Below are 27018 nucleotides of genomic sequence, written 5' to 3'. Positions count from 1 at the left end.
GGAGTCATGTAGGGGACCATAAAAACCCCATGATCTCTGCCAGTTTCCATCAAGCCACCTCAAAGAGACATAGTAAAGAAAAGATCTGTTTGCTATGCAAATACAGCTTTGAGACAAATATGCTATTCCATCCTTCCAAAAAACATGCTCTCCATAAGTTTCCCTTGTGAGGTAAGGCAAGAGCGGGACTGGGAAGGGAAGGCAGCACAGTAGTGCAGTGTCACCACTGCCCAACATGTCTACACAGAGGAAAGCAAGCAGCCACCACAAGTCTCTGGACTCCTGTGGTAATAGAAGGGTAATAACAAAGAAAACTTATGAAACTTTTGGATCATGACATAAAGCAAAAGAAAGGAAATTTTATAGACAAATTAAAGTTTTGAATTTTTGAAGTGAACAATTAAGCTTATGATTAATCACAGAAAATATGTTATTTTCCTTGACTTCAGAATAGCTTCTGGCAAGAAAACTCAGCAATGTTGCACTCCATCAGATTCCACTATGTAGTACAGAAGAAAAGTAGTCTCCCTAAAATAAAGATGACTCAGCAGCATAGTTCTCACTCCATGATGTTTAGATTTGAGTATGAGGCACCAATTTAATAAAGATGCTAAATCAGTTAATGATAAATCATAGTCATTTCATTTTTTAAATTTTACTTAGTTCTTCTAGGCTGTGTATGTATCTAAAAATGAATGAATATAGTTTCAGTTAAATCCTTGTTTCTTCACAGCTTGAACAGAAATCAATGTGATCACATAAAACTATAATTGATAACACAAAAACATCTCATAAGACCTGAAAAGAAAGTGAATACCAAGAAAAAGAATGGTATGGTTAAGATTTGTTATGCAAATCTTAAACAGATTAACATAACTTTATTAATTGTGCTACATCATTTAAATATTTGAGACTTTCATATTTTTTAAAAAGGTAGACTCTAACAAATTTTATATACTGTCAGAAAGGCTTCACATGAAAGATTTATCTTATCTGCAAAATGTGTGTGGATTTCAATTTGTTGTGAAATGCTCTGAAAATTAATCTTCTGAACCCCAGATTTTTCTGATATACTTTAGCATGTGATTTGAACAGCTGCTAATTCCACGTGCAATTTAGTCATAAAAAGTGAATAGCAGATTAAACAATAAAGTGGCAACTGCGATCTCACACAAAGGGTAACTTGTATGTGAATGTGATTTAGAATTCATGAAGTTTGCTCACCAAACAGGACATATGGAATTGCCTATGGAGATCAAATTACTATGCAATTTTACTTCGGACATAATTCATTTGGTGACTATTAGAAATATAATACCGTAATATTGATTGCCTTAAAAACAATTTGTCTGCCACTTGAGCCTAAAGTCAGGCAAACTGTACTCCCTAGATCAAACCTGCTGTACCTCCCATTTTTGTAAATAGTTTTATTGGAACATAGCCACATATGCATTCCTTATTGTCTATGGCTACTTTTGTGCTACAACAAAAAAGTTGAGTTGTTATTACAGAAACTGCATGGTCTGAAAAACCTAAAATATTTATAATCTTGCTTTTTGTAGAAAAAGTTTGTCAATCCCTATTTTAGTCTTTGTTATACAAACAAGACTTAACATTTATCATCATAAGAACTGCCTATCATTTATTATCCACCAGACACTGTATTAGAACTTCCTATACTTCTTTCCTCTCACTTCAGTTCTGTGAAGTATTGTTATTCCCATTAAATATATGAGAAATGAGAAGCTTAGGAAGTTTAAGTGTTTTGCCCGTGTAAACGGTGGAGTCAGGATCCAGCCTGAACTCTGAATCAAAACCCATATTATTCCTCTTAATCCATCTCATCTCCAGTAAGTCCATGGTCTTCGTTTTTCCAGACAACTTGCATGATCTGAAGCTAAGAGAAATGGTGCCAATAGATTAAGTAAGTGTCTTAGCCACTTGGATGTAAAGTTATGCTTAATATAGAAGACAGGGAGAAATAGCTTTTAAAGTTTCCTGGAAGTGTAAAGAGTTCAGTCTAAGTACTCAGGTTGCCTGTGACTGGGAGGCACAGTTTGGTTGTTAATAAGTAAGTGTCTTCTGGCAAACAACATATGTCAAGCTTCACCTCTTCATCTTTTAAGAAGAAATAAAAATCATGGGAATTTGGGGTTATCACTAGAACATCTGAATGCTCAGTCTTGTCTGGCCAGTTTCACCTTCTGTCGTAGTGTTCTGAAAAAATAAAACTTTTACTCAAAGCAGACAAGCAAAACAGGCTCAACTGTGACTTTTGGCAGAGGACTTTTCCCCACACCCCCTACACTCATCCATGAACCATTTATTATTTTTCTCCTGAAACAGGTATGCCTTGCCTGCTCTCCACAATATTTCATATATTTCTTGGGAATTATCAGCAAAGTATCTCAATGTGGTCCTTCTCTTTCATTCAAGAATGACAGCCTTAACCTAAGTTTTACTGCTCTCATGTGAAACTTGAAAAGTAGACCGTTTGTTTACTTACATTTTTAACCCCACATTTACCCATGGAGAATTTGAGATAGTTCCAAGAATAGAAATGTTAACTTAACAGACTGTATCATCTGAAAGTAGCAATTTGATTTCTTCTGGAAACTTCCAGAGGCTGGATACTTTTTTATTTTTTTAAATTGTACTTTAGGTTCTGGGGTACATGTGCAGATCATGCAGGGCTGTTGCATAGGTACTTACATGGCACGGTGGTCTGCTGCCTCCATCCCGCTGTCACCGCTATCTGGCGTTTCTCTCTCCATGTTAGCCCTCCCCAACCTCGCCACCCCCTGCTGTCCCTCGCCCTGCCCCCAGCAGACACCAGTGTGTGATGCTCCCCTTCCTGTGTCCAAGTGTTCTTATTGTCCAACACCCACCTATGAGTGAGAATATGCAGGGTTTGATTTTCTGTTCTTGTGTCAGTTTGCTGAAAATGATGGTTTTCAGATTCATCCTTGTCCCTACAAAGGTCATGAACTCATAATTTTTTACGGTTGCATAGTATCCATGGTATATATGTGTCACATTTTCCTTGTTCAGTCTATCATCAATGGGAATTTGGGTTGGTTTGAGGTCTTTGCTATTGTAAACAGTGCCACAATGAACATATGTGTGCATGTGTCTTTACAGCAGAACAATTTATAATCCTTTGGATATATAGGCAGTAATGGGATTTCTGGGTCAAATGGAATTTCTATTTCTGAATCCTTGAGTAATCGCCACACTGTCTTCCACAATGGTTTAACTAGTTTACACTCCCACCAACAGTGTAAAAGTATTCCTATTTCTCCACATCCTCTTCAGCATCTGTTGTCTCCAGATTTTTTTAATGATTGCCATTCTAACTGGTCTGAGATGGTAACTTAATGTAGTTTTGATTTGCATTTCTCTAATAACCAGTGATGAGCATTTTTTCTCATATGTTTATTGGCCTCATATATGTCTTCTTTTGAAAAATATGTGTTCATATCCTTTGCCCACTTTTGTATGGGTTGGTTTGTTTGTTTGTTTTCTTGTAAATCTGTTTTAGTTCTCTGTAGATTCTGGGTATTAGCCCTTTGACAGATGGGTAGATTGCAAAAAAAAATTTTTCCCATTCTGTTGGTTGCCAGTTAACTCTAATGATTGTTTCTTTTCCTTTACAGGAGCTCTGGAGTTTAATTAGCTCTCATTTGTCTATTTTGGCTTTTCACAGAAGGATACATCCCTTGGTGTGGAAAGTAAAAGAAGCAGGATAGATATATGTCGTTATAGTTTCAAACTGAAGTATGAAAACCTGGAAATTTCAAAGGAAAAGTAATCTTAAAAGGCATCTAAGTCAACTCTCAATTTTTGAAAGAGTAAAATGAGGACTTCATTCCAAGGTAGGATGTAAGAGGTAGGCTATCCCTGACTCCACTTCACAACTGTGCAATCAAGGAGCATCAATTGCATGGACACAATGTAGAATCCCTACACACCCCATGAAAGGCACAGGGCCATTCTGTAAATCTACAAGCCATTAGAAATTATGCAAATTAAGAAAATGTATCTTGCTGATAAAGAATGAATAAAATCAGTAATAAAATGACTTTGAAAAGTTAAATCATTATGCAATCTGAGATGATATTATTAGTAATAACCTGCTCTCCACTCCTAAAAATCTAATTTTAGTACTTAACGACAAAAGAAAATTAAATTATGGGGTTTTGACCTTAATTGTCAAATTGTTTTTTTCTAGTCGGGAAACTATTTTTTTAAATAGCCTAGTAGAGGCAAGGGCTGTGCAAAAAAGTTTTTTTTCATATTTTCCTCTTTCTTCTGCCCTTCTTCCAAACCCATTCCTTGCTGTCTCTCCCTGTTCCTTGTCCCCTTTGGGTCTCCACCCAAGAGGGAAATGTTATTTCTGAACCATGAAAATGGGGAGACAGAGATCAAGGAATTTCTGGAATTGTTGAGTTTCCATGCCGGAGCGTTCTTTGCAACAGTAGCCAAAGTTCAAATACTAAATAATACATTTAAAATTACATTGACAGAACTCAGGGGCATATTTTCACTAAACGAAAAGCACAGGTCTCTTAAGTGCATACTTCCTCATTTGGTTTCGTTTCTTAGACCAAGTTCACCTTTTTTTTCACTGTCTAAATGTGTACAGAGTTTCTAACCAGGCTGTGACACCCCACTTCCATGTTCCTTCCACAAATTAAGCTATTAAGGATATTTTCCTGCTCACATTCATTTACATGTCCTCATGGTATTGCATTTGATAGTGGAAAGTATTATCAGCATATTATTCCAATTACTTTGGCAAAATAAACTCTCCTTAATAGTCGTCTATTACATATACTCTGTGAGACTGAGACTTGCAAAATTTTTCCCTCTGTTCTCCCTGAGTCATCTTGTCTGGCATTTCACAATACATTCCAAGAAGCAAGAGAAGGAGAGTAACCGCAACAGTAGCAGACGCAGTTCTTTGAGAGGAAATGCCTTTGTTTGAGGGGAGGAAAGAAAAAGAGAAAAAATAAAGGGAGGCAGAGAGGAGGGGAATCAGCACTGTGAGAGAGCAAGAAAATAAAGAAAACAAGGAATATAAGTTATTCACTATTCATCTTCTTGTAGGATTGTTCTAACAACTCAATGGTTGACACATCAGAAGATAAGAATAAAGTAACTCAGGAAAAGCAATTAGAAGCAAAATCAGGTCTTGATCTTGGTCTGTCTTCTACCCCATTATGCTTTGGTTTTGTTTGGGGGCAGGCCAAGCAGATTTAGGACACTTTAGGATTTGTGCACTGGGGAAGAAGTGTGAGCGTCCAAGTTTAAGTTTTAGTCTTCGATATGGTGCTATTATTTAGTCTAAGGATTTTCCAACTGTGTTCAATGGCACAAATAAATTCCATTTTCCTTTTCAAAACAATCTCTAAGTATGGATGATTGAAGATAGTGGCCTCAAATTTTCTGTTAATCTGGGGGATATTAATCAAGTTTTTAAGGGAAAATCAAGGACTCTTTTTCTCAACTACCAAGCAAAGCCACTATTAATTAAATGGCAGAGTCTACCAAAATGACCTATTACTACAGAAAAAAAAGTTTGCAGTTTGCACATACACTTTTGCTAATTGTTGAATAATGGTGCATGGATGTATGGCAACACAGACAGGAATAGTAAAGGATAGTATGAGTAGGATCAAACAGAAACATATTCTCAAACTGTTTCATGCTCCCCAAAAGATGCCTGAAAATTGTACCTACTGGCCAAAATGCTTTTGAGACTACTTTTCTGACATCTTGCTGACCTTATATTTCTACAATTTGAGTTCCACAAAGACAGTATAGTTAGACATAGTTAGCATACTTTATAATAGGTAGTCTTTGTATAAAAATAATATTACTTTGTAGCAAAGGAGACAGAAGGCTGGAACTAGCTCCAGGTCAACTGCCATAAATGGTTGCATGCCGGGAACACATTAGATTAGGGTCAGGAAAGGAGAGGTAACTTCAACTGCCTACATCGCCTCTCACAGAACATTCTTCAATTGTAGGGGGCTCTGCACCCGGCCATAGTAAAAGAATTTAGTTGTCATCTAATAATTTCCTAAACACAAGAAGCCTGGGGACAACAGGACCCAGTGGCACTAAATGCATTTACATAAATGAGATGGAGCAGAAATGGAGATAAAAATCCTAATCTCTCTAGAGTTTATTTATGTGTTTGTATAAAAGAATATAAGGTTAAAAAGAGGCTGACTAATGAAGATTCTGCAGGAGACTCTGTGTTACGTTCTGTCATTCTACCACAAAAAGTTGTCAAATCATTTGAGTTGAGTTTAGGTCTACCATCTACTTACATAGAATTGGAGAGAGACTGAAATGTATGCTTGCATATGACCGTTAAGCTGGGTTAATTCTTCCTTAAAGGGAAAGGAACAAGGAGGAGAAGAATGTTGCAGCATCAGGGAGCCATTATACAAGGTTAGAGTCCCAGGAAAATATTTCAGTCTTTCTATGTTCCTCCTTTTTTCCTTAAGAGATCAGAGCTAGGAGCTGTGTTGTTATTGTTGTTGTTTTAATTTAACTTTTAAATTCAAGGGTACATGTGCTGGGTTTTTATATCGGTAAACTTGTGTCACGGGATTTTATTGTACAGATTATTTCATCACCAGGCATTAAGTCTAGTACCTATTATTTTTCCTGATCCTCTCCCTCCTTTAACCCTCCAGCCTCTGGTAGACCCCAGTGTGTGTTGTTCCCCGCTATGTATCCATGTGTTTTCATCATTTAGCTCCCACTTATAAGTGAGAACCACTGGTATTTGGTTTTCTGGTCCTACATTAGTTTGATAAGGATAATGGCCTCCAGCTCCATTGATGTGCCTGCAAAAGACATAATCTTGTTGTTTTTTGTGAGGTTGCATAGTATTCAATGATGTATATACACCACTTTTTCTTTATATAATCTGTCATTGATGGGCATTTAGTTTGATTCCACGTCTTTGCTATTGTGAGTAGTGCTGCAATGAACATACATGTACATGTGTCTTTATGATACAATTGTTTGTATTCCTTTGGGTGTGTACCCAGTAATGGGATTGCTGGGTCAAATGCTACTTCTGTTTTTAGGTCCTTGAGGAATTGCCACACTGTCTTCCATTCCTACTAGTTTCCATTCCTACTCACAGTGTATAGGTATTTTTAATAAAAAAGTTGTAACTAATTCTCTCATCAGAAATAATCTCTTCAGGATCCTGCTGGTAGTTGATAACATGCTCATCTTTGACAGAGTTGACCAGTTATTTATAGCCAAAATAGTGTTGGATAACAAATCCCAGAAAACTCAGCAGCTTAAAACAATAAATATTAGCTAGCTTATAGGTCTTAAGGTTAGCAGTTTAGATTGGGCTCAGCTAGGGTACCTAGGGTGACTCCTTCATGTCCCTTTTATCCTCAGAAGACTTACCTGTGTTTGTTCTCATGGTGGTCTTCATGGCACAAGAGGGCAAAGGTGGTAACAAATAAGCACTTTTGAAGTCTCTTCTACTGTCAACTCTGCTAAAATCTCATTGGCCAAAGGTGGCATCACTGCCATCCCAGAGTAAAGGGACATCACCCTAACCATGGCAAAGGGCATAGGTATACAGTGAGTGAAGAATCAGAGTCATCAATCCAGCCTTTCACTCAAGGCAAACACGTGTAATTATTTGGGCAGCCTGTGGGCCCTCAGCTTTTCTGGAAGGATAAGATGCTGGCATGAGAGAGATAGCAGCAAGAGGGGAAAGACCTTTAAAAGGAAGTAGATGTTTTTAGTAGAGTGAGATGATCCCTTGGCCAAGTAGAAGAACAAGCCATGGAGATCTGTGTGAAATGACCTGCTAATATGATTGGCGGGACACCAGTACTTCGGCTGGCTGTTTAGAGAATAAAGAAAACACGTTCACTTGTTTGTTTTTTCTTAGCATCTGCTATATACCTAGAGTTGTATTAGACTATTAGTATTCCTGATTTCAATTATCGCTTGCAATATTTCTAATGTTTTGATGTAATTGTCTCTATTCTCTCCATTTTATAGGTGAAAACCCTGAATATGGCTTAGCTTTTTAAAAAGTAAAAGTGCAAGCAAATGGTGGAGCTACCTTTTCTGATTTCAGATCTTGTACTCTTTCTACCACGGCACTTTGTAGCCATGTTTACTTCTAGAATGAATCATCTTTTGTCAACTTTTTTCCTAAAGCATTCCCTCAGGAACAACGAGTTGTGAAAACAGGCACCAGTCCGAAAAGAAAGTCACAACTTTTAGGACTTGGCAAAATTCACTTTTCTGGCCTTTTCTTCACAGACTGTTTTAAATGGTTTTTCTTTGTAAGAGATGAAGCACACAAGCACAGACAGGGCCAGCCCAGAACACAGAAGGCAGAATGTCTAGATGAACCAGAAATCTTTAAGCAGAATGTTTTATTGACTTTAGATCAGCTGGAAGTAATTATCTGCATTTATGCTTTAAGGTATTTTACCTCATTAAAAAAACGGAAGACAAATATTATGTTAGAGACTTCTGACTTTCATGTGTTTGCTACTCTGGACTGACAAAATGTTCAGCTCTCTCCTGTAATATATGCTCCAATATTACCACTCATCAACAAAATGTATACGTCCTAAATTTCCACTTGCTTCCATTGACTTCTGGCCAGAAACAAACTTCCTCACAGCATTTATGACATCAGCATTAGCCACTGAGTCAATCTGCTGAAGGACTGTGGACAGTGGCAAGTAAGAGCCAGCACCAAAGCCTGGGGCCGACCTTCATCCAAGAAACCCTCAGAAGACTCAGGTATCCAATTTTCAGCATGTCCTTGGCAGCCTGGACAGCTGTATTAGAAAGGTTTCCTTGAGCAGCATTTATATTAAGCCTGTACAAGGCAAAGCAACTCAACTTGCTCATGTTGGCTCATAAGGCTCATTAGATCGTGGGTGGCTATAGCCCCATCTCTTGGTACTCTTTGTATCCATTCAGGCTACACATGATTCCAAATAACTATTTGTCATGTCTCTTTCTACACTGAGTGATTGATTGGAGGCCTGGTATTTGTATACAGCCTCTGGTCCAAGGGCTTGACTTGCACAGCCCTGAAATACAAAAAAATCAGAGGAAGGGATGGTGGCTTGGATTGACTACTATCGACTACTGTTGAAGCCTGGCTCTAAAATATATCTCTAGACACATATTTTATAGAATGCATATTTGTATGACAAACCAGGGTATACAAGTTAAACATAACAGAAAATTAAATATTTTCTATTAACAACTACAAAACAGGAAAAGTGTGTCATTTAAAATAATTTGTTTTTAAAAGTTGCTAGTATTTACATATCAAGTACATCAGGCAGTAATTAGGTGTCTAGTTTTATCTATTATTTAAACAGTAATACACCAGAAACACTATACTAGTTATATATGTGAACTAGTAAATCATTAAATGTAATCTAATATCTCACACAAAACATTCACTCTATTTACAGCTCTTTTATTAGAGAAAATACTTTTGAACATCAAATAATTTGGATTGCTTCACTGAACACCTCTTGTATAACTCCTCTGTTGACATTGATCTGTGACTCATTTACTGATAATTTTACTGTATGTCACAGAATTACATATTGATGCTGCAAATATTTCTCTTAAAGATGGAAAACATAAGGAACCTTTTCTGTAAGGAGTTAACAGACTTAAACACAACTATAAGTATCATGTGTGTATATTTTCACCAAATTTTTAAGAAAGATAGAAGGCCATGTAGAGAAAGTGATAATTTTTCTTTTGAAAGTGAGTTCCTGCAATGATCATTTTTGAATTGAAGGAGCTGATATATTCCTTTGACTTCTGAAGTGTGGATGAGATTTGGTGGTCAGAAATCAAAGCATTTAGGTTGATTCCATGTCTTTGCTACTGTGAATAGGGGGGCTGCAGTGAACATACATATGCAAATGTCTTTATGGTAGAACAATTTGCATTCCTTTGTGTATATACTAAGTAGTAGGCTTGCTGGGTCAAATAGTAATTCTGTTTTTAGTTCTTTGTGGAATTACCACACTACCTTACAACATGGTTGACCTAATTATATTCCTACCAGCAGTGTCTAAGTGTTTCCTTTTCTCTGAAACCTCTCCAGCAACTGTTTTTGTTGTCATTGTTTTACTTTTTAATAATAGCTATTCAAATTGGTGGTAAATGGTATCTCATTGTGATTTCGATTGATATTTGTCTAATGTCTAGGGATATTAAGCATTTTTTCATTTACTTCTTGGCCATATTTATGTCTTCTTTTGAAAAAGTATCTATTTATGTCCTTTGCTCACTTTTTAATGGGGTTGTTTTTTACTTGTAGGCTTGTTTAAGTTCCTTGTAGGTCCTGGATATTAGACAAGAAATAAAGCCACACACCTACAACCATCTGATCTTTGACAAAGCTGACAAAAGCAGGATGGCAAGTACTCTATTCAGTAAGTGATGCTAGGATAACTTGGCTCGCCATATGCAGAAGACTGAAACTGGACCCCTTCTTTATACCTTATATAAGAATAAACTAAATGATTGAAGACCTAAATGTAAAACCTAAAACTATAAAAACAATTCGTATTGTACATCTCTCTGGAAGATAACCTAAAAAATACCATTTTGGACATAGGAACTGGCAAAGATTCCATAACAAAAATGCTCAAAGCAATTGCAACAAAAGCAAAAATAGACAAATGAGACCAAATAAATTAAACTAAAGAGCTTCTACACAGCAAAAGGAACTATTAACATGATGTGAAATTGGAACTTATGTTTAAAAGGGAAGCAGAGAATTAATTAAAGTTAGAAAATTTGCAGCCTGATGATGCGATTGAAAAGAAAAACCCATTTTCTGGGAAGAAATTCAAGCTGGCTACAGAAATTTGCATAGGAATGAGGAGCCAAATGTTAATTTCCAAGACAATGGGGAAAATTTCTTTTCCCCAGGACATGTCCTCCTTATGGCAGCCCCTCCCACTGCAGGCCCAGAGGCTAGGAAGATAAAATAGTTTCATGGCCCAGGCCCAGGGCCCTGCTGCTTTGTTCAGTCTCACCATTTGGTGCCCTACATCCCAGCCATGGCCAAAAGGGGTCAAAATATATCTCAGGCTGTTGCTTTAGAGGGCACAGTCCCAAGCCTTGGCAGCTTCCAAATGGTATTGGGCATGTGGGTACACAGATGTCAAGAATTGAGGTTTGGAACCTCCACCTAAATTTCAGAGGATGGAAGGAAACACCTGGATGTCCAGGAAGAATTTTGCTACAAGGGTAGAGCCCTCATGGAGAATTTCTGCTAGGGCAGTGCAGAAGGAAAATGTGGGGTTGAAGCCCCACACTGTGTTCCCATTCTGGCACTGCACAGTGGAGCTGCGAGAAGAGGGCCACCATCCTCCAGACTCCAAATGGTAAATAGACTGACAGCTTGTACCATGAGTTTAGAAAGCCATAAACACTAAATGCCAGCCTGTGAAAGCAACTGGGAGGGAAGATGTAGTTTGTAAAGTGATAGTGGTGGAGCTACCCAAGGCTGTGGAAGTCCACCTCCTGCATCAGTGTGACCTGGATGTTAGATCATTTTGGAGATTTACAATTTGACTGCCTCAACAGGTTTCAGACTTGCATGGGGCCTGTACTCCCTTCATTTTGGCCAATTTCTACCATTTTTAATGGGTTTATTTACCCAGTGTCTGTACCCCCACTGTATCTAAGAAATAACTCATTTGTTTTTTATTTTGAAAGGTCACAGGTAGAAGGGACTTGCCTTGTCTCAGATGAGACTTTGAACTTAGACTTTTATGTTAAAGCTGAAATGAATTAAAACTTTGGGGACTGCTGAAAGGGCATGATTAGTTTTGAAATGTGAAGGAGACGTGAGATTTCAGAGGAGCCAGAGGAAGAATGATATGCTTAGGCTTACTGTCCTACGCAAACCTCATCTTGAATTGTAATCCCTATAATCCCCACATGTCAAAGGAGAGACCAGGTAGAAGTAATTGAATCATAGGAGTGGTTTCCCCCATTCTGCTCTTTTGACAGTGAGTTCTCACAAGATCTGATTGTTTTATCAGGGGCTCTTCACTTTACACTCAGCATTTCTCCTTCCGGCAGCCTTGTGAAGAACGTGCCTTGCTTCCCCTTGACTTTCCACCATGACTGTACATTTCCTGAGGCTTCCCCAGCCATGCTGAACTGTGTGTCAAATAAACCTCTTTCCTTTATAAATTACTCAGTCTCAGGTATTTCTTTATTGCATCATAAGAACAGACTAATACAAAATCCCTTATGTTTTAATTTAGAGGCACATATTATTATTGTTAGTATTGTTTCTTGACTCACAATTTACTCTTCTTAATTTTAAAATGTGTAATTTTGGGGAAAATAATTTCTATAAGTAATTGTAAGTCCCGCCAATTTTGGTATAAAACAGATAATCTCTGTACATTTGAAAACAAACCAACAAAGTCTTGTTTATTATACTGGTTAAAGATATGTTCTAAGTAATTTCATTTTTTAGTAAATACATGATTAATCAAATAAAACTTTTAATTTAAAATGGAGTCACTTAAACACTAACTTTGCTGTTTTATTAATATTTTATGAAAAAGCATGCAATGATGATTAGAAATTTTCCACAGTAGTTTAATAAACATCTTGTATATCTTCATAGTGAAGGATGGATAAGACTGATTTAAAAGAAAACCTTGAGGTTTGCTAAATAAGACTTTTCTCTCTTATTTGTCACTATCTCCTAAATTTGAACTTAAATAAATAATTTTGTTAAGAGATTTAAAACATGGATTCCAATTCATCAATATTACTTTAGAATCAACAATTAGAAGGAATTTCATTTTAATAAATGTAACAAATTCACATTGTAAATCACTACTAAAGTATAAACCACTCACTAGTTATGAGGCTCCTTATTCATAATCTTGGCATCAAAAAGAGAAGCAATATTCAGGTACTGAATCACTTCTCTCACTGTTCCATGTATAATTCCCCTAAAGCATAAATACTGAGAAATTTTTGAAGATTAAAAAGTCAATGATGGAATGTAGGAGAGAAAGGAAATTAAAGTTTCAAGCTAATATTACTTATTAAATGATAAAACAATTGCAGTAAATTAAGAAGAAACAATGATTTTGTTTGGGGTGAGTTTGAACTCTTTCAGTTTAAGATACCAGTAGTAGCCTACTGTTGGCAATGAAGCATTACAGTTTACAACCATGTTAACATAGCCACAGATTAGGTTTGGAAATCTCTGCAAGGAGGTCAAACTGAGTATTAAAGTAAATGCAACTACTTTGAGAGTGACTGTGTGACACAGAAGTGAGACAACTGAGGAAAAACAACATTATCTACAGTTGAAAATTATATGAGAAAGGGAAGCAAGCCAACAGGCAGGGAAAAGTTTAGAGATATTGGAAGATAAACAGATAATGGAATGGTAAGGAACCCAAGGAAGGACAGGGTTTTCGGAGCAGAGAAAAAGCCCAAACCAGTGGTTTGGTGGTCTACAAAATTTGTATTGACATTCCTCCTAAAATAATTTTGAAAAACTCTAGCCCCCCACACATGTTTAACATCTAAAAATATTCAACATAGATATAAATAATTATAGAGAATGCAATTTATAGCATATATAAATGTTGATATACAATAACGTTCTATGACTATTCTCGATGTATTCAATGGAATACAAAACAACAAAAACCTGACATCCATCATCATCTACTATAAAAACAGATTAGAAGGTGTGGTCAAGACGTTTGTCTAGAAACAATGACTTTCAGAGCCTCCTATTAAAAAACAAAAAAACAAACAAACAACAACAACAACAACAAAAAAAACAGAATAAGGATGTGAATCCTTCAACAGCAACCAAGATATCCATGTTCTCTCATCAGAACTGATTAGGAGGCTGGTGTGCCACACAGACAGAAAGAAGAACAGTGTGGTGTGGTGACCCACCTGAGAGCCACACAGGGCAGGGGAGCCCCCTCCTCCCAGCCAAGGAAATTATGCTTTTTCACAAAACTGTGGAACCCGCAGTTCTAACTGTCCCAACCCTGAAATGTGCAGATTCTCAACAGCTTCTCAGCTGGAATCTGCTTAAGCCTACTGAACTCCCTCCCGTGGGGAGTGGTGTCTACCACAGGCAGCTATGGCTGCCTGCTGTCTAAGCTGTTTGAGTTCCTTGGGGAAGGGGCAGCAGCCAGCACTGACACTCTCAACTGCCTAACACACTAAGCTCCGTGGACAGAAGAAGGGTGGTATTCCTCTCTATAGCTACAGGCTATGCTTTTCTCATGCTAGAGACAGAGAGGCTGTATGGCTTGGTCCCAAGACTTGTCCCCCAGCAGCCCAACACATAGGTGGTAGCAGTCTGTGGCTAGAGTGCCTCTTCAGTCCTGACATGACCCATGCATCATCATTGGGCAGGGCTTCCCTGCAGGAGGAATTCCAACAACTCTAGCCAGAGGCTCAGGGACAGAACTCGGATCTGCCTGGGCCTGAGCCTTTAGAGGCACCGGTGGCCACAGTCTCTTCAGACCAGCAGACTTAGCCTTTGCTCCTGGTAGTTCTGAGGTACCCAGGCAGCCCAGTCGAGTGTGTTTCTCCCCATCAAGGCACACCGCATCTACCAAGGGACAAAGTGCCTCATTAAATGGGTCCTATTCCCTGTGCCACCCAACTGGGTGAGACCCTTCAACAGGAGTTGTCAGACACCTTATACATGAATATTGTATCAGGTTGGTGCCCCCGGAGGTCAGAGGTCCCAGATGAAACAACAGACAACCAGTTTTGCTGTTCTCCAGCCTGCTTCAGTGACATCTCCAGATACAGAAGTGAATTAGAAGAATAGGGCCTAAAGTGAACCCCAAGCAAGCCACAGCAGCCCTACAGAAGAGGGACCTGACCATTGAAAGAATAACAAACAAGTAGAAAGCAATGACTACAGCATCAATAATCACAACAAAAAAGCCCCCACAAAAACTCCATCTAAAGGTCAACTGCCTTGAAGACCAAAACTAGACAAACTCACGAAGATGAGAAAGAATAGAAAAAGTGCTGAAAACCCAAAAGACCAAAGTTCCTCTCCTCCTCCAAATGATCCCAATGTCTCTCCATGAAGGGCACATCAGATGGACGAATTGACAGAAGTAGGCTTTAGAAGATGGGTAAAGAAAATGATGCGGAGCTCAAGGAGCATGTTCTAACCCAACACAAAGAAGCTAAGAACTTTCATAAAAGGTTAGAGGAATTGCTAACTAGAAGAACCAGTTTAGACAGGAACATAAACAACCTGATAAAGCTGAAAATCACAGCATGAAAACTTTGTGAAGCATACAGGAGTATCAATAGCCAAACTGAAGTGGAAGAAAGGATATCAGCATGTAAAGACCACTTTTCTGAAAGAAGGCCTGCAGATGAGACTAGAGAAAAAGGAATGAAAAGGAATAAACAAAGTCTCCAAGAAATGTGGGACTTCATAGAAAGACTAAACCTATGACTGTTTGGAGTAGCAGAAGGAGACAGGGAGAATGGAAACAAAGCTGGAAAACACTTCAGGATATTATCCAGGAGAACTTCCCCAACCTAGCAAAACAGGCCAACATGCAAATTCAGGAAATTCAGGGAATACCATTAAGATATTCCACGAGAAGATTAACCCAAGACAAATAATCATCAGATTCTCCCTAGTTCTCCAAGGTTGAATGAAGGAAAAACTGTTAAGGGCAGACAGAGAGAAAGGTCAGGTCACCTACAAAGAGAAACCCATTAGACTAACAGTGGACCTCTCAGCAGAAACTTCACAAGCCAGAAGAGATTGGGGTCAATATTCAACATTCTTAAAGAAAAGAATTTTCAACCCAGAATTTCATATACAGACAAGCTAAGCTTCATAAGTGAAGGAGAAATAAAATTATTTACAGACAAGCAAATGCTGAGCAATTCCATTACCACCAGGTCTGCCCTGCAAGAGCTCCTGAAAGAAGCACTAAATATGGAATGGGAAAACTGCTACCAACTACTGCAAAAACACACCAAGCTATAAAGACAGATGACACTATGAAGAAACTGCATCAGCTAATGTGCAAAATAACCAGCTAGCATCATGATGACAGGATCAAATTCACATATAACAATACTAACCGTAAATGTAAATGGTCTAAGTGCCTCAATCAAAAGACACAGACTAGCAAATTGGATAGCGTCAAGACCTATCACTGTGCTGTATTCAGAAAACCCATCTCATATGCAAAGACACACATAGGTTCAAAATAAAGGGATGGAGGAAGATTTACCAAGAAAATGGAAAGCACAAAAAAGCAGGGGCTGCAATACTAGTTCTGACAAAATAGACTTTACAACAGCAATGATCAATAAAGACAAAGAAGGGCATTACATAACGGTAAGGGGATCAATACAACAAGAAGAGCTAACTATCTTAAATATATATGCAACAACAGGGGCACACAGATTCAATAAAACATGTTCTTAGAGACCTACAAAGAGACTTAGACTCCCACACAGTAATACTGGGAGACTTTAACATCCCACTGTCAGTATTAGACAGATCAACAAGAAAGAAAATTAACAAGTATATTCAGGACTTGAACTCAGCTCTGGATCAAGTGGACCTGGTAGATATCTATAGAACCTGTACCACAAATCAACAGAATATACAATCCTCCATGTCACATGGCACTTATTCTAAAAGTGACCACACAACTGGAAGTGAAACGCTCCTCAGCAAAGGCAAAAGAATGGAAATCATAAGAAATAGTCTCTCAGATCACAGTACCATCAAATTAGAACTCAGGATTAAGAAACTCACACAAAACTACATGATTACATGGAAATTGAACAACCTGTTCCTGAATGACTCCTGGATAGATAATGAAATTAAGCAGAAACCAAGAAGTTCTTTGAAACCATTGAGAACAAAGAGAAAACATACCAGGATCTCTGGGACACAGCTAAAACTGTGTTAAGAAGGAAATTTACAGCACAAAATGCCCACATCAGAAAGCTAGAAAGATCTCAAATCAATACCCTAATATCAGAATTAAAAGAAGTAGAGAGGCAAGAGAAAATCCATACAAAAGCTAGCAGAAGACAAGAAATAACTAAGATCAGAGAAAAATTGAAGGAGATAGAGACATGAAAAACCCTCCAAAAAATCCGTGAATCTAGGAGCTGGTTTTTTGAAAAAATAAACAAAATATATAGACCACTAGCTAGACTAATAAAGAAGAGAGTGAAGAATCAAATAGACACAATAAAAAATAATAAAGGGGATATCACTACTGACCCCACAGAAATACAAACTACTATCACAGAATACTATAAACACCACTATCCAAATAACTAGAAAATCTAGAAGAAATTGATAAATTCCTGGCTGCATACACCCTACCAAGACTAAACCTGGAAGAAGGTAAATCCCTGAAAAGAACAATAATAAAATCTGAAATTGAGGCAGGAATTAATAGCCTACCAACCAAAAAAGAGCCCAGGACATACACCACATACATAATTTGCTTATCTTGTATATTTATGTTATCTTGTCTGTTTTCCCTTACTAGAATGTAAACACTATTTGAAGGCAATTTCCTTTCTTCCTTCCTTCCTTCCTTCCTTCCTTCCTCCCTCCCCTCTTTCCCTCCTTCCCTCCCTCCCTTCCTCCCTTCTTCCCTTCCTTTTCCTTCCCCTTCCTTCTTGAAGCATTGAAACTTCAAATATGCTTAATTTAATGTATGGAAAATAGCCCCATAAAAATCAAATTGCCAGGCCAATCCCAATTATCAACCTCAACTAAATCTGAGTTGGTTCTTTCCAAAAGTGTCTGATTTTATCTTTCCTTTTAAAATAACTGTGTTAGTACTCAACCTCAAGGTAAGCATCATAATTTTGAATTGGAATTTTAAAAGACCTAAGTAAGGTTGACAGGGAGATGGAGCAGAAGGATCAAGCTCAGGACCTTGCTCAGAACTGGTGATCTGGATAGAATGAAGTGCTGCTACCTTCAGTACTGTTTGCTTTGCCCACAGGGGAACCTCCCTCCAGAGCACTGCATTCTTTGAAGGCAGCCCAAGGATGAAATTGATGAGGACAAGAATAAAAATTCTCATTACTCTGGGAATTCAGAACAGTTACACAAATGACACAATCTCAAATTTCTAAAATCAAAGTTTAATCTTAAGGACATATTTAAGTAGCAGAGGCAAACAACATAGCTGGCCCAGGCTTTAATCAGTATTTTGAATTGTCCCTTTATTTGCAGCCAAAAGACTCTTACATACTCCACTCCCTCCTCCTTTCAGGGGAATGCATTTTAGTAACATCAATAAATGAGAGTCATAACTGTCTTTTATAACATGGGAAAAGGAGGTGTCATAAAGCAGAACCAGTGTGACACTTGAATCCAGGACCAGCTATGTAATTTGTGAACTGGAAATGTAGAGCTCTTTGTATTAAAAAATATATTAAAAATTTTTAGACGATGACAGAGAGCATTAAACCAGGGTATGCTACTGCACAGGTCACATGCACATGAAGCTGGCCCGGACTGACTGACTTCAACATAGACATTCCAGGGTCAAGTCAGTTTTAAGAAAGAGTACCTAATGGTGAGTACTTAGAAACAGATTTGCTTATGATTCTCCATTTTCACTCATTTCTTAGAAAGTCTGTGCACCACCAGAGCACCAGAGGTATGTGAACTCCAATTTCTGGGCTTCCCATGAACTACATCCTCAATTAAGTTCAAGACTGAATCACACACTGAGAGGGTTTATGTCACAGTTATTTTCTGACATCAGAACATTCAAAAAGAAGGTTTAGCTTTTCTTTTGAGTTTTTACTCCTGTTGACTGCATGAAAAAGTTATAGATCTGGGCAACACAGCATGCATTCCTTATTTTATATCTATGAAATCCAAAAGATAGGAAGGCCAACTAAATCTTAGTAGATACCAAAGAAAATAGAAAATAACAGACCTCAATAAATCCTATAAAAATGCTACATATGTGATTAAGGCCTTTAAAGTTATGACCATTATTAAAAACCTCCAACATTGAAAATGGATTTATAAGGAATTTTTTTGTGTTTGAAATTATTCAAAAGTGGAAAAAACTGAACAACAACATAAAAATAGAGTTAATCGAGACAGAGATCATGGAATTAAACTGCAATTCTAAACAGTCACTATGACTATAACTCCGATTTTTTAAAAGAGAGTTGAATGACTCTTAAATGTTTATAAGACACTTCTTTGCAAGCTGATGGCTTATCAGATATCTCTGGAATATATTACTTTACCGGTCCTGGGTATCTGGGGTTGTACATGAACAGCTTTGACCTCTGGTCTCCAAGGCTATACTACAGTCTGACAAATTAATTTCATTCTAGTGTTGTTTTTAAATCATGAGTGTTTGAAAAGAGTCCATCATGGGGTTTATTAAAGTTTGGTTCCCTACTATCTATCTCCTCTGTGTCAGAATCCCTGGAGGGACAGACAGCCCAGGTAATTCTAGTTTTTAAAAAGCTCCCTAGATGGTTCTTGATCATCTTGTAATTTCAGAAAATCACTGTATCATAAGATATGGAAAATTAAGGCCTGGGTGCCAAATCTGACCCAACACTTGTTTTTGTAAATAAAATTATTTTTTAACACAGCCTTTCCCATTCATTTACCCATAACCTATGATTCCTTTCACCCCCAAAGGCAGAGTTAAGTGGCTGTGTCACAGACTGTGTGGCTTGCAAAGCCTAAAATGTTTACTATCTGCCATTTTATACAAAAAGTCGACCAATCTCTTTTCTATCCTTTCAGGCAAACTTTATTCATCCTAGTGATACTTTCACCACTACTGAGGTTAAATTTTAAAATTTTGAAAGTAATTTCCATTTTTTTCCGTAGTAGAAAAGTAGTATTAATCTAAAGTGCATATTTGTGGTGAAAGGTGGTGTTTGTTGCTGCCTAATAACAGAATGTCCCAGATGTAATCCATAATCTTCTGGTTGAGGTTATATTTCAGCAAGGATGCATTCACTGATTCACCTTTCAGTCTACATTTATAAAGTATACCTTTGGGTCTTTAGTTCTTTGCTCAGACCCATAATTTCAGGATTAAATCATGCTCTGTTCCTCTCCAGAGGCTGAAACTTCAGGAAAGGCCATCCAGTTTTAACTCTGCAAATCTCCAAGAATCTGAAGCAGTCTGCAACCTTTTACAGCTAAGCTTTATTTTCTTTATCTCTTGCATGGCAATGCAAACTTGTAATTCATAAGGTTAAAATTATTATATATGCCTTTGGAAAGATGGGCTGAGAAATCTGTGTGTCCCAATAACTACTCTATTAAGTTTACGTAAATGAAAGAAGCAGCAATTGATGGCCTTGTGTGTTTAATGCCTCCTCAAAGTAGCATACATGGAATATTCTGTCTGGGATTTCTTTCGCCATTATGATCATGTTTTGGTCTCAGAACATACATTCTGTCTGAATAACGTTAGATGCAGATTACTTATACAATGCACTACTCATTTGAGATGTTTTGACTCGAAGAATTCAGAAGGCACCATAGACAACAAATATGCCCTTCTTCTTATTTTTACTAATGAGTGTATCTTGGCTCCAAAAGTATATATAACTCATAAGTAGTTGATCAATACAATAACTCTCTATTGAACATTAACAATGTTCTAAAGCTCTAGAGGTTCCAGATTTTTATCTGCAGTCAGTTGATAAAATTTTATTAGGAGAACATGACCAAAGCTATTTTATAGGAAAATTAATTGGCATTTCAGATGATTTGAAAAGAAGAGTTACTTAGATTATTAAAATTTTCAGGATTATTTATTAATAAGATTTTCTATTTAGAAGACATAGTATGGAAAAGTGATAAAATGTTACACCTGAGAGAACCTTAACAATTTTTCTAGTTCATGTTCCTTCTTTTTATTTAAACTATTTGAAAAGAATTCTTCTCTGCTCCATATAGATTATAATGTCTGTGCCACTGGAGAATTTGATCCTTACCTATCTTTCCTCCCATATTTTCCCTACCATGTAAAAACTCTATATTCCTATCATGGAAGACTTAGCTGGATGTGGTTTTTAATATCCTGCCTCTTGCTTACTGTCATCCTGGAGTGTCCTAGTCCATGATCTATAGTCATTTAAGCCCTAAAATCTTTTATCTTCGCAAACTGAGAGCTAGCCTCTTTTGCCTGGAATGTGGCACATCCCCGAATCTCTCTCTCTTTCTCTTCTCTCTGAGTAGTTGCATCAAGGTTGAGTCCATTCAACCTTGTTTGGTGTGCAGAACTTGGGTATTAGAATGAAGGTCAAGATTTAAGACACAATTCTGACTACAATTTTTGGTAATTAAAAACACTGTGGTAAAGTTTCATTAAAATGCTGCTATAAAAACTGAATTGGGTGATGTGTATTAAAACAATTTGTCTTTGAGAAGTTCTAAACATATAAGTTGCTGTAGTCATGTATACTTTAATCTACATAAGTGCAAGCATGGTCTTATTTATCTGTGCATCCTTCAGAGTGAGGAATTTATGATATTTTTCCTGGTATCATTAGCACCTAACACAATGGATGGCATGTTTGATATTCAATAAGTCTTTACTGCCTAACTGATTGATTGATGAGTTGATTGATAAATTAGTAAGAATTTAATAAAAATATTTAAAAATATAAGAATTTAAAAATGAGTAATGAATTAAGAAATGAAAGGTACTTAATAAACACAGAAAAGTATGTTCTTTCCTCTCCTCCATTCTTGTTCACTTTTATAAATATTGTTTTTCTTTGCCTGAACAATTAACAGTATATTCATATATTTACACAGTATTTGGAAATAACTTTAGACATAGTTCTTGTCTTTATAACATTTTTTGCATGATAATGACTTGTCATATTGAATAGTAATTGTGTAACAATCTATATTCTTATCAGAATGAGATTAGCTATTCTACTTTTTGTTAATCTCAGTACCTTTACCATGTCAGAGACAAAATAGGTGCTCAATAAATTTTGGTTGCATTAGATTAAATTAAATGTGTTTCCTGTGCTCCTTTATCATCACTTTGTTCTCTCTATCATGAGGAGGCCACTCATTCACCCTGCTATTCTTTAGATTTGCCTCCTGAGCCCTGGGGGTTTTGAGGGGATGATTTGTGTGAGGGAAGGTTAGAATTTGTATTTACTACATCTGAAGCAGATCATCACACAAGGACATATGAGGTGAGTGAGGTCAGAGTCCAATAAAAAGAATGCCCCCACTTCTGCTATATTCATGTACTCCATTTGATATTAACAGACTGTCTAGAATAGATGATCAAATATCTGGCATATGAAAATACAATTATGTACTTCTCTGAACGAAACCCTTCAATGGCCCTGGAGATAAAGTTCGAACACTTTAAAACAAAGTTAGAAAGCCCTTCTTCACTTGGCCCTCCTTATTTCTAGGCTCTAGCCACAAGCAGCCTCTTGCAGACATTTGACCCTCCTATGTTCTCTTATCTGCCTCTGCCTAACGCTCCATATGCCTCTTTATTTTCATCACTCTTTCTCACTCTTCAGAAATTCCAACGGGGCACTTGAAAGTTGTCATGTGAGCCAGAGAACCAGAATGAAATTTGAGAGTAACATGATTCATTACGGAAAACATAACATAGGTGACCCAAATCCTTCACATCCTGAAAGTTACGATAAACTTATTCCTCAGATACTGGCAGCTCTCAATGTCATCAGCAAATAAACAACAAAAATGTTTTCTTAAGCATGCTAGTTTTCATTGACAGAATCTTAAACCAAAAGAATACTTTCCTTCTACATTTGTGTTTGAATGAACATTTTTCTTTACTTAACCTCTTCACACATAAAATGCAAGTAACACAGACTGATTAAATAAGCTTATTCATCAAAAACAAAATACAAACAAAAAATGTCATTTTGCATTTCATAAATATTTTTTCAAGTCTTAAATCCACTGAAAAATGCCAAAAACAAAAGTGAGACTTAGAGATCTTACAGATAAAGCCTTATGACTGACCACATATCAAAGAAGTTACACTCAGTTCCTTCTTGACCAACCAGGCCTGCTCCTAGCCACACTTTCACTGTTGACTCTCCTCCTGGTTACCCATGGGAAGGTTTCACACCACTTTTAATCTGTTTGCCATTTCTCACTAAGATTTGGCAGTCAGGATATTGCTTGTCTGGATGCCAAGGGCATCTGACATTTACAACCCAAACAGAAATGTGAAAGGGAGATTGGGTTAACCTCTGGCCACTTGAAGGGCAGTTCTTTCAAACATTAGAAGGTCCCTAATTGGGAAAAAAAGGAAAAAATTTAGAGCACAATTATGTCCTCTAAAATCTTAACGTGTACTGGAAGTTGAACTTATAAATGATCTCTCTCTTAACTCCAAACAGAGTTCCCTCCTTGATATTCCAAGTAGGTCAGAAAGCTTTTTTCTTGAGATAAAAACAATAACCTTTTACTTCACTTTTATATTTTTCAAATATGTGTATACAAAACTTTTCAATGAGGACACAAAGAGAAAGCAGTTTCTTCACAATTTCCTTCATCAATATAGTATAAATGTTAATTTTTCATCCAAATTACCTTACTTCTGTCCCTTAAAGAGGTTATTCATTTACAACATTTTCCATTAAAAATGTTTGTCTTGAGAGAGCTATTGTACTAGAGTAAGTGAAGAAAAGTGAAATAACAGTGAACGTACTCTACCTTGAAACCTCGTAGGGAGGATCAGATTATTTCTCTTGGTCCTGCCATGCATGGACTTCCTCAAATCTAAAAAACAGAATTATTTTTAAAGAAAGTTAATACACATCAAAGAAAACCTAAAGGAGTGAAAATTTTACCCAGATATGTTTTTTTGTATTAAACGACCAACTATAGATCCCGAATAGATACAATAATTAACCATCAATGAATGAGCAAATAAAGTTGTAGGACATTGTTTGTTATAGACGTTCAAAAGCTTCCCTGATTTTTCTTAAAAATAATATGCTGAACATATCTGTAGTCCTTTTCAATTTACAAAGGGATTATTTTATTTTGCGGGGGATGAAATGGGTGTTTATTTTTAGGATTTCTCAGTAAGCTGAATGAAAGTGTATTGTCCACTCAGTAGTTTCAAGGTGTAATGGTGTCCTTGTAGGGCATTGGTTTGTCAAATCATATTAGACAACAAAAAAGATTAAAAAGTACTTTCTATCAAGACACAAAGAGACATGTCTCCACAATCACTGCACAATGCCTTCAAAGAGTTCTTACACAGTTGTTGTTTACAAAATGCTTAGAGTTACAGAAAGAAGGTGACCCCTGGAGTTGCTAGGAAAACATCAAGTAACATTATGAGAGGTGGTAACGTGCTGACTAAAATTATAGAGAAGGTGGGTGTTTGGATGGAGCATGAAAAAACAACAAGGTGTTTAGAGATTTTTAACTATGATTAAAACGTTAACACTACATTAACACTCATTAGCCATCATTTTTATTTGCAAGGTTTGAACATTTTGAACTATTCCTACTACGAAATCTTACTCTACTGAGCATTTTCTCCAACTTTAAGAAAAATTACAATAATGACTTATATCTCTAATATAGGGATTTTGTCTCATCCCATATTTCATTGAGCCTTATAACAACGGCTTCTTTTGGGTCAAAAGTAGGTATCACTTTTAATACAAATTTTTATTAAATTATTATTCTTTCCCATTTTACTTTTTATACCTCCTTGTCATAATTTTTATGCTCTTTTAAAAAATCAGTTTATCAACCAAATTGTTATTTATTCAACACTTTTATGCCTAAGTCACCTTGTAGTTTGGAAATTAAAATGTGTAAGGTATAATCTCCTCTAACGGAGTCTGTATTTTATTTGGATAGAGAAAAAAACCTAATATGTATTCTAAAATTACAACCTATTTTTTTTTTTTTTTTGAGACGGAGTTTCGCTCTTAGTTACCCAGGCTGGCGTGCAATGGCGCGATCTCGGCTCACCGCAACCTCCGCCTCCTGGGCTCAGGCAATTCTCCTGCCTCAGCTTCCTGAGTAGCTCGGATTACAGGCACGTGCCACCATGCCCAGCTAATTTTTTGTATTTTTAGTAGAGACGGGGTTTCACCATATTGACCAGGATGGTCTCGATCTCTCGACCTCGTGATCCACCCGCCTCGGCCTCCCAAAGTGCTGGGATTACAGGCTTGAGCCACCGTGCCTGGCCAACTACAACCTATTTAAGTAAATATTTATGATGCTCATATGGTGAATGTCAAACACGCAAAGCATCATATATATAAATTGATTTTTAATAAGTAGTTAAAGAAGGAGTACCAGTCTGATATCTCTCAGGCAAAAATGTAGACTGCACATATTTGAGAATTTAAATTAGTGTTGCCAACACTTGAAATTTTCACATTAAGTTTGAACTTTTTTTTTTTAAGGTAGCACTCATGGCAACATCAGGCCCATATTCCTATGTAGCTCTATAGTGAATGGCTTAGAAGGAAGGCACCTTTAACCAAAAGAGGTAAGTTGCATCCAACAGTGAGGCTCTGTAAGGCACTATCTTGCTACAACCAGCCCAGCTCATTCACTAAGATGTTGACCTCTGGATGTAGCTAAGCTTGCAACCTCTGTGTTAAACTAGTAACTGCTGTGGACATTTGGAAGAGTGAGATACTGCAGGCTTGGGTTCTAGTGTCCTAAAGAAGACAGGGATGGATGGTATGAGTTTCAAAAGAAAGGAAATAGGATGGCACCCACAAAAGCACAAAGAAATAAAGCCGAGGTGGGTTTAATAAGAAATAGGTAATCCAGTGGCTAGATCCAGAGCAGCACCCAAAGGTTCTTGAAAAAGGTAATCACATTGATATTCTCTTTCATCTACTTCAAACTGTCCCCTACTTATTACAACCTGACTACTTCCCAGTCAGAACTTGGCTTTTGTGCTGGTCTGTTTAACCTTTAAAGTGGCAGTCCTCAGTGAGTGTTTAGCCAGTATGATCTATCCACAGCAGACATGATCTCCCTGTCATGGTTGGTGACTCGTGGTCAGAGTCACTACTAGAGTAACATTCATGGACTCCTAGTGGGGATAAATGAAACAATAGCCACATTGTTATGTGGCTACTCCCGCAAACCCTTCTGATAAATAGTTGTCAAACACTGTTCTTCTAAAATTGAAAAAAGTATATTTCTGGATTATACTAAAGTCAGAAACTTAAATATTTACTTTTTGTTTAAAGAATAAGTTGGAATTTTACAGACAAAAAATTGAATATATAGTAGAATAACTGTAAATGAACTTTACTGTGTACAGTTACAGAAAGCTTATTTTGCTGGCCTAATCAAATATTAATTTTACCTGAAACTAAATAATTTAATATGAATAAAGAAAAACAAAATATAAAAGGCCTTTTATTTTGTGTAAAGAAGCAGTACTTGTAGAACAGAGCATGTAAAAACATGACAAAGTAACTAACAAAGTCACTGATTCCTATTAATTTTCCCGAAATACTAAATGATGTCAGCCTGTAAAAATGAATTGCATTACTGTCAAGGTAATTTGCTTGCCATGTATAAGTTCAGTGGCTACAATGTCTTACTAATGAACATTATGTGGAAAAAAGTTCAATGTGTGCTTTGGAATGTCCTGCATCTCTGCCCTTTGAAACTTCATCTGGTCCAAATTACCATCTGCTCCTAATTTGATTCAGTGGCAGAGAATAAGCTGGGCTTCTGTACTTGAGCTAAAGCAGACATACTTTATTAGGGCTAGTTCATGTGTTGTTCTTTATATATCAGCTAAAGTTTATAGTAACTTTATATAGACTTAACAACTTTATGAAGTTCTATTCAAAATGCATAGTGTTGCATTTAAGTAATGCCTTTTTGGCCACTTAACGATCCTA

This window comes from Saimiri boliviensis, chromosome 4 (genome assembly GCF_048565385.1).
Source record: "Saimiri boliviensis isolate mSaiBol1 chromosome 4, mSaiBol1.pri, whole genome shotgun sequence".
Lineage (NCBI taxonomy): Eukaryota > Metazoa > Chordata > Mammalia > Primates > Cebidae > Saimiri > Saimiri boliviensis.
This window is presented reverse-complemented; position numbering follows the sequence as displayed.